At 35.9% G+C, this 8,164-nt stretch overlaps 1 pseudogene; it reads right to left on the reverse strand.

Annotated features, from left to right (window-relative positions):
- Window positions 1-556: 556 nt before the first annotated feature.
- On the reverse strand, window positions 557-3,097 carry LOC119520769 (annotated as a pseudogene).
- Window positions 3,098-8,164: the final 5,067 nt, after the last annotated feature.

The raw sequence follows: 8,164 nt of genomic DNA on the forward strand, positions 1-8,164 counted from the left end.
ATTCTCAACAACAAATTTATTAAAATTTTTCTCAATATGGGCATTCATTTTTCCCATTTTATGCTTAGTCAATAGTGCTACAAGAAACACTGTTGTATACTGGTTTTTAAAATTGTTCTTGCACATATATCACTATGCATTCATGCTTTATTTCAATGAGAACATTGTCCAGTAATGACTCTATAGGGTCTAAGAGCTTTTTACCATTTTATTTCAATTCTAAATAGAGGATATTATGTTGGTTTCCAGAAAGTTTTCAAAAAAGAATGAGAAATGTCATTATATCAATTATAGGACAAAATATATATGCTATCACCTTGTTTAAGCAAGTATTTCAAATTACTAGTTTATAGTGAAGGGGAAAATTGATCTTTAAAATTAGTATTTTAAAATAAAATAACAAAATTGGCATAACTCTGAGAACATGAGTCCACTAAAAGATGATGGTAACATTTCAAAATTTAGTACAACTTTTAAAAGTAGATTTCAATTAAAACTACATGTCAATTAAATATATAAAACAGTTATACATGTTAGTTCAAGTGTCTTACAATGCTTATGATTTGGGAAGGAATTTTCTCAATGCCTCTGTAACATCTTTGTTCCTCAGACTGTATATCATAGGGTTAAACATTGGAGGCAAAATTGTGTAGAAAAGAGAGAGCAACTTTTTATTCTTTCAGATGGATCAGATTTTGGTTTTAAATAAGTGACAGTAGTGATTAACAGAATAAAATTACAACTGAGGTGAGAAGAGCAGGTGGAAAAGGCATTGCTCCATCCTGTGTTTGATGGCAACTTCAGGATGGTTGCAATAATTCTGCTCTCAGACACAAGTATAAACAGAAAGGGAACAGTGACAAACAATAACAAATGTATAGATCACCATCTTATTCACAAAAATGTCCCCTTACACTAGCCTGAGAATGGGGGTATGTCACAGAGGAAGTGGTTGATTTGGCTAGATCCACAAAAGGGCAGAGAGAAAGTCTGAAGCATCTGCTGTATTTTGACTGGAGTTCCACTGATTCATTAGCCAGCCACCAGCTGGAGATGTACCTTTTTTTTATTTATTTTTGCCCCCATTTTTCTACTCATTCATCCATACATTGGACAAAGGGGAGTGTGGTCCATATGGCTTTCCGAATCACATTGTCACCTCCCACAAGCTACATTTTTATGCAATCATCTTCAAGATTCAAGGTTTCTAGGTTTTAGTTTGATAGTTTCAGGCATTTACTGCTAGCTCTTCCAATTTATTAGAACCTAAAAATTGTTGTCTATATTGTATGTAAGAGTGCTCACCACAGTGACCTCTCAGCTCCTTTTGGAATCTCTCTGCCACTGAAGCTTATTTAATTTCCTTTCACATCCCTTTTTGGTCAAGAAGATGTTCTCCATCCCATGATGCCAGGTCTAGATTTCTCCATGGAAGTCATATTCCATGTTTCCAGGGAGAATTACTCTCCTGGGTTGGAGACATATCTTTTGGTTCATGACTAGAAGATAGTGCAGAGGGTTACAAATGGCCACATAGCAGTCATTGTCCATCACTGTGAGGAGGCACTCTGTGTCTCCCAACATCAGGATGAAGCACATTTAAGTAGCACAGGCCAAAAAAGAAATATTTCCTTTCTGGATCCACATATCCAAGAGTAGGAAAAGTATCTGAGAAAAAAATACATTGGGGTTTGAAGTGTTGGGTCTACTCTTGTTATTAGAATTTTGATGCCATTGCCCATCAGAATAATCATATAGATGACAAAGATTACTCCAAAAAGAAACCAGTGGAACTTGGATATATCAGAAAAGCCCAAAAGAAAAGATTCTGTCATTGTAATGAGATTTGTTTCTGTAATTTTCAATTTGTTTCTCTTTGTGCATTTACATTTTTGGTTGCATTTTCCTGTTTTGTAATTTGATTAAGACACTAGCATTTGACTTCTAATTTCTCAGTTTCTCTGACACTTGGTTTTTGATTATCAGAGTTTTGGTGTGAAACCAGGAACAATGAACTCATTTGCAGTTAAATCATTTCAATCAATTAAAGTGCGTATAATTTATTATACTAGATTTGCATTCTAATCATACCCACAGATCTATAGCTATATATTTTAATTCAACTTACAGTGTGTAAGGGGAAATGCAATTGAGTTCTTTTTCCAGTCAAGTATAGAATCATAATCTACTCCCTCCCCCTTTTCTTTTTACTCTAGGATTTGGTCAAACAACTTCCCTTCTCAGAAATTCCTTTCTCTCTTTCCATTATTGCATCCTTGAAAGTTTTGCTTAATTTTTGCTCTTCATTTCTACAGAATTTTAATACTTCTCAACCCATATTCAATTAGAACTGTATCTGTTTCATTTGTCACTAGGGTCTTGCATTTTTGTTTTCTTCTTATGTGCCTGTCTCATCTGTTTAGTTGAATGTATAAGCTACTAAAGCCAAGCATTCTTTTTCAAAGTTTTCTGTATCACCCTCCCTGATATGGTAATTATTATATTTAATAATTATTGATCTACAACCTCAAGTAATTTACCCAACACATTTTTTATTTTCTATTACCGAATTTTATTTGTATTGCTCTCCTTACTAGGGTTAGAATGCAAGCCTCATCATTAAAATAACTCCCTACAACCACCTCTGACCTTTTTTTCTTTCATTCTCTCCAATTTAAAGTGGAGTCTCAGTTAATGTCAACTATTTCTTTTTCTGACCAAGTATTAGAGCATCTGAGTAATGCTCAAAAAAAAATCTCTTTGGTCTCACTTTAAGTTGGTAACCACAAAATGCAAACAAGTAATTCTGCACAAAAATCCTATCAAACATTCTTTATATATTTTCTCTATTTGTTCTCCAACTTTTTAATAGAATTAGATTAAATATTATCTTCTCTCCTCAAAGATGTCCCCTCACCAATACCACCCATACCATACCACCTGCTATGTGTATTAACTGATTGCCCTATTTCATTGTTTAATTGAGAAAAGAGAAACAGCCCAGACAAATTTCAATATATTCTCATTAACCAATCTCCTGTCTACATTTACCATAATCAACTATTTTGCTTGTCTTCTTGTTGCATTTGGATGACATTTCCCATTGAAGATTCCTTCAAAAGTCTCACTCTGTCTTATTCTACAGAAGTACAACCCATGCTCCAACCAAACATTCAGAGTGATTTATCCCTTCCTCCTATCCCACGTCATTCCTTCTATCAGCATTCCATGATCTCTGGTATACTCATAATCCCATCATTAGGATGAGGTAAGTTGGGAATATTGAGTTGTATGGTTTGCCAATTTCTGGGACCAAATCTCAAGCTCCTGAGAATTGGTATAAGCTCAGATTAGCCATGGAGCATCACTCACTGCTCCCCAAACTTCAAAATATGCTGCTGCTTCTCATCTCCAGTGTTAACTCCTTAGTTAACCTGTCTTCTCATTTCTGGGATTATTGTAATAGCCTCATCACACCATAACTGATTCTGCTCAGTAAATACAGTGTGAGCATTTCAAAGATGTAAATCCCATCATTTTACTGCCCTGTTGAAAACACTTCCATTGATTCCTAGTGTATTGAAAGAAAGTTCAAATTCCTCACAGATTACAAACTGCTATATAATTTGGCCTCTGCCTATGTTTTTAACCTGAACTGCTAAAACTCTCTCCTTGTTCTCTTTCTCCCATTCATTCAGTTTTTCTTTAGGATTCTAAGAAAGTACAATTTAAACACTTTCACTTTTTTTCTTTTGTCTAAAATGTTCTTCACATGTCTAATCTTTCTATTTCAGACTTCTGTCAGATCAAATGTTAACTTTCTCAGAAAGGCCTTCCCTGTTTTATGGTATGGATTCTTTTAGTACCATTGAATTATATTAGAGCCAGTGTGTGAGTTATTCCTTAATCATATCCTTATTTTTTTGTTTTAAAATAGAGTGTTCATGTTCCTATTTTTCATTTACAAGTAAGGAAATTGAGACTCAAAACATTCATATAATTTTTTCTCAGTTTTCAAAAAGTCTAGATTTCAAATCTATGCCATTGCTTCTTCCAAATCCCTAGGTTTTGACATTGGAAAAAAATTAAATTTCCTAAACCCTTTTTTTTTTTAATTTTAAGATAGGAAATCCTCTTATCTACCTTACTAGTTCTATAGGGGGACTAGAAACAACAAGCTGGGAGATCTCAACTACCATCTGTTGATTATATGCCATGCACAATGCTTTGATAGTATTTTCAACTAAGATTCTTGTTTTACAACCATGAAAATAAACATTGTGTAATGCCATAGGTGGTTTGTTATTATTAATCAATCAATTAAATTTTTTTAATGTGATTGTTCACATACCGTACAATTATCCAAAGATCAAAAGTCTACAATCAATTGCCCCTGGTACCCTCATGGAGCTGTGCATCCATCATCATAATTAATTTTTGTTCAATTTTTAGAACATTTTCATTACTCCAGACAAGAAATAAAGACAAAGAAGGGAAAGAAAAAAAAAAAAAGGAAAGGAAACTCAAAATCTCCCATATCCCTATCCACCCCCCCCTCCATTATTGACTCATAGTATTGGTATAGTACATTTGTTACTGTTGAGGAAAGAATGTTGAAATACTACTGACTGAAATATATAGTTTTTAATAGGTATACATTTTCTCCCTATATGACCCTCTATTATTAACTTCTAGTTGTAGTGCCATACATTTGTTCTGGTTCATGAAAGATATTTCTAATATTTGTGCAGTTAATCATGGACATTGTCCACCACAGGATCCAGTTTTATACATTCCTATCTTTTAACCTCCAACTTTCCTTCTGGTGACATACACGAGCTTCCCCTTTCCACCTCATTCATGCACCATTCATCACTGTTAGTTATTCTTACTATGTGCTACCATCACCTCTATTCATTTCCAAACATGTAAGTTCATCCTAGTTGAACATTCTGCTCATACTAAGCAACTGCTCCTTATTCTTTAGCCTCATTCTGTATCTTGGTAACTTATATTTCATGTCTGTGAGTTTACATATTATAATTAGTTCCTATCAGTGAGACCCTGCAATATTTGTCCTTATGTGTCTGGCTTATTTCACTCAGTATATTGTCCTCAAGGTTTCATCATAAACCCTTTTTTTAAGATGGTTTTGTTCACATGTCATACATTCCAGTCTAAGTAAACAATCAATTGTTCCATGTATAGTCACATACTTATGTGTTCACAACCCTCACCACTATCTATATAAAGACATCAACATTTTTTCCACAAAGCAGGAGGAAGAGTCAAAGAAGGCAGAGAGGCAAGAGAAAAAGACAAAAAGAAAGAGAAAAAAAACTTGACAGCTAAGAAGCAGCAAAAGGAAAGATAACTTTAAATCGAAGTAGAATAAAGAGTCAGACACCACCAATGCCAAGTGTCTCACACCCCTCCCCTGTGACCCTGTCTTATCTGATTTACCTTGTTACATTGCCTTTGTTACATTAAAGGAAGCATAGTACAATGATTCTGTTAATTATAGTCTCTAGTTTATGTTGATTGTATTTTTCCCCCAATGCTTCCCTATTTTTAATACCTTGCAAGATTGACACTCATTTGTTCTCCCTCATGAAAAAACATATTTGTACATTTTATCACAATTGTTGAACACACTAGGTTTCACTGTGTTATACAGTCCCAGTCTTTATCTTTCCTCTTTTCTTCTGGTGTCCCACATGCTCCTAACCTTCCTCTTTCAACCATATTCATAGTTACCTTTGTTCAGTGTACTTACATTGCTGTGCTACCACCACCCAAAATTTTGTTCCAAGCATCTCACTCCTGTCTTCTCCTATCAGTCTGTAATGCTCCCTTTATTATTTCCTGTAGGGCAGGGGTCTTGTTCACAATGTCTCTCATTTTCTGTTTGTCAGAGAATATTTTGAACTCTCTCTCATACTTGAAGGACAGTTTTGCTGGATATAGGAATCTTGGTTGCTGGTTTTTCTCTTTCAGTATCTTAAATATATCACTTCACTTCCTTCTTGCCTCCATGGTTTCTGCTGAGAAATCTGCACATAGACTTATTAAGCTTCCTTTGTAAGTGATGGATCACTTTTCTCTTGCTGTTTTCAGGATTCTCTCTTTGTCTGAGATTTGATAATCTGATTACTAAGTGTCTTGTTGTAGGCCAATTCAGATCTATTTTGTTTGGAGTATGTGGCACTGCTTGGATCTGTAATTTTATGTATTTCATAAGAGATGGGAAATTTTTGTTGATTATTTCCTCTATTGTTTCTGCCCCTTTTCTCTTCTCTTTTCCTTCTGGGACACAATTGATATGTATATTCTTGTATTTCATTTTGTCCTTATGTTCCTGGAGATGTTACTCACATTTTTCCATTCTTTTCTCTATCTGGTTTTTTTTTGTGTGTGTTTAGGCTTTCAGGTGTTTTGTTCTCCAGTTCCTGAGTGTTTTCTTCTGCCTCTTGAGATCTGCTGTTGTGTGTTTCCATTGTGTCTTTCATCTCTTGTGTTGTGCCTTTCATGTCCATAGATTTTGTCAGTTGTTTTTTGGAACTTTTGATTTCTGCCTTATGTATGCCCAGTGTTTTCTTTATAGCCTTTATCTCTTTTACCATATCTTCTCTAAACTTTTGGAATTGATTTAGCATTAGTTGTTTAAATTCCTGTATCTCAGTTGAAGTGTAAGTTTGTTCCTTTGACTGGGCCATAACATTTTTTTCTTAGTGTAGGTTGTAGTTTTCTGTTGTCTGGGCATCTGATGTCCTAGGCCACACCAGTCACATTTTCCCAGGCCAGAACTAGCTCAGGTCCCAGAAGGAGGAAATTTTCAGTATGAAGTTTCCCTGATGATGTGTCTTAGAGGAGTCACACACCCTGTGACCTTCTGCCTATCAGGTGGCTCCTGTCAGCCTGTCACTCCAGGCTGGTGTAAGGAGGTGTGGGCCACATCTCTCCTTTCCCAGGCTCTAGGTCTGGCCTGAATGGAATGCAGGTTTTCTCTTGGAAGCTATGCCCCCTACAGACAGGTCATTTGCATATAAATAGATTATTTGTTTCTCTGACTCTGCTATCTCCACTCTTGTCTGGGTCAGAGTGCTGCAAGTTTAAAATGGCTGAGGTTTTCTCTACAACAGAGCACTGCAAGCTGAAAAGGGCTGTAAATGGCTGATGCTTTCTCCACTGAGTCACCCAGGTTGAGAGAGAAAGGGACAGAAAGCCCCTGTCTACAGCCCCCAGATTTACCCATCAGCCAGAGATAGCACCTGATCCTTTGGGCTCCCTGTACTGAAACAGACATATCTCCTGAGTCTCCCAAGGTCAGTTGTCACCAAAAGCTTCTGTCTGCTTGTTGGGGATTCGCTGTCTTTATTGAGCAGTTAACATTGAAACCCCAGTTGGAGCTGGGCTGAGATATATTCTCTTGTTCACAGAGTGCTGTTCTCTAGCACCAGGAGGCTTCCATGAGGGAGGGGCTCTCTGCTCAGATCTGCAGTTTTTACTTACAGATTTTATGCTGCGATCTCATACATTTCTCCCAATTCAGGTTGGTGTATGATGAGTGGACGGTCATATTTGTCTCCCCACAGTTATTCCAGGTTACTTAATAATTTTTCTGTTGTTTATTAGTTGTCCCAGGGGGACTTGCTAGCTTCCACTTCTCTCTGTGCTGCCATCTTAACTCTCCCTAATGCATTAATTTTTGAACATATTTTTTTTTTATTTTTTCAGCCCCCCATTTTTTTTCTCCCCAATTGGTCTTCTTGCTATCTCCTAAAAAAATACCAGCCAAATATGTTTTCTGTATATTTTATCAAGGACTTTTGTATCTACTTAGTGAAAAAAAGATATTAAACAGAGCCATGTCATAAAATTCATAATGGGCTAGGAAATAAGATTTGTTAGGTACCAGCTGCTTTTTGCATTTTACAAACCTAAGATAAACCACTTTACCTACACATATCCTATCTCAGCTCCCTTGATTTTAGAGAAAAAGTACCATGGCCCCTAAGAATGTGATTGAAGTTTATAGGTGCTTCACTGATTGTTGTGAATACAAAGTGTATTAATAGCAGAAAAAGCAAACTGAAAATCCCAACTTGATTAACTATCAGTTTGATCAGCTTCTATGGATCTTCTTAGAACCAATCTAGGCATA

The sequence above is a fragment of the Choloepus didactylus genome, chromosome 26, assembly GCF_015220235.1.
Source record: "Choloepus didactylus isolate mChoDid1 chromosome 26, mChoDid1.pri, whole genome shotgun sequence".
NCBI lineage: Eukaryota > Metazoa > Chordata > Mammalia > Pilosa > Megalonychidae > Choloepus > Choloepus didactylus.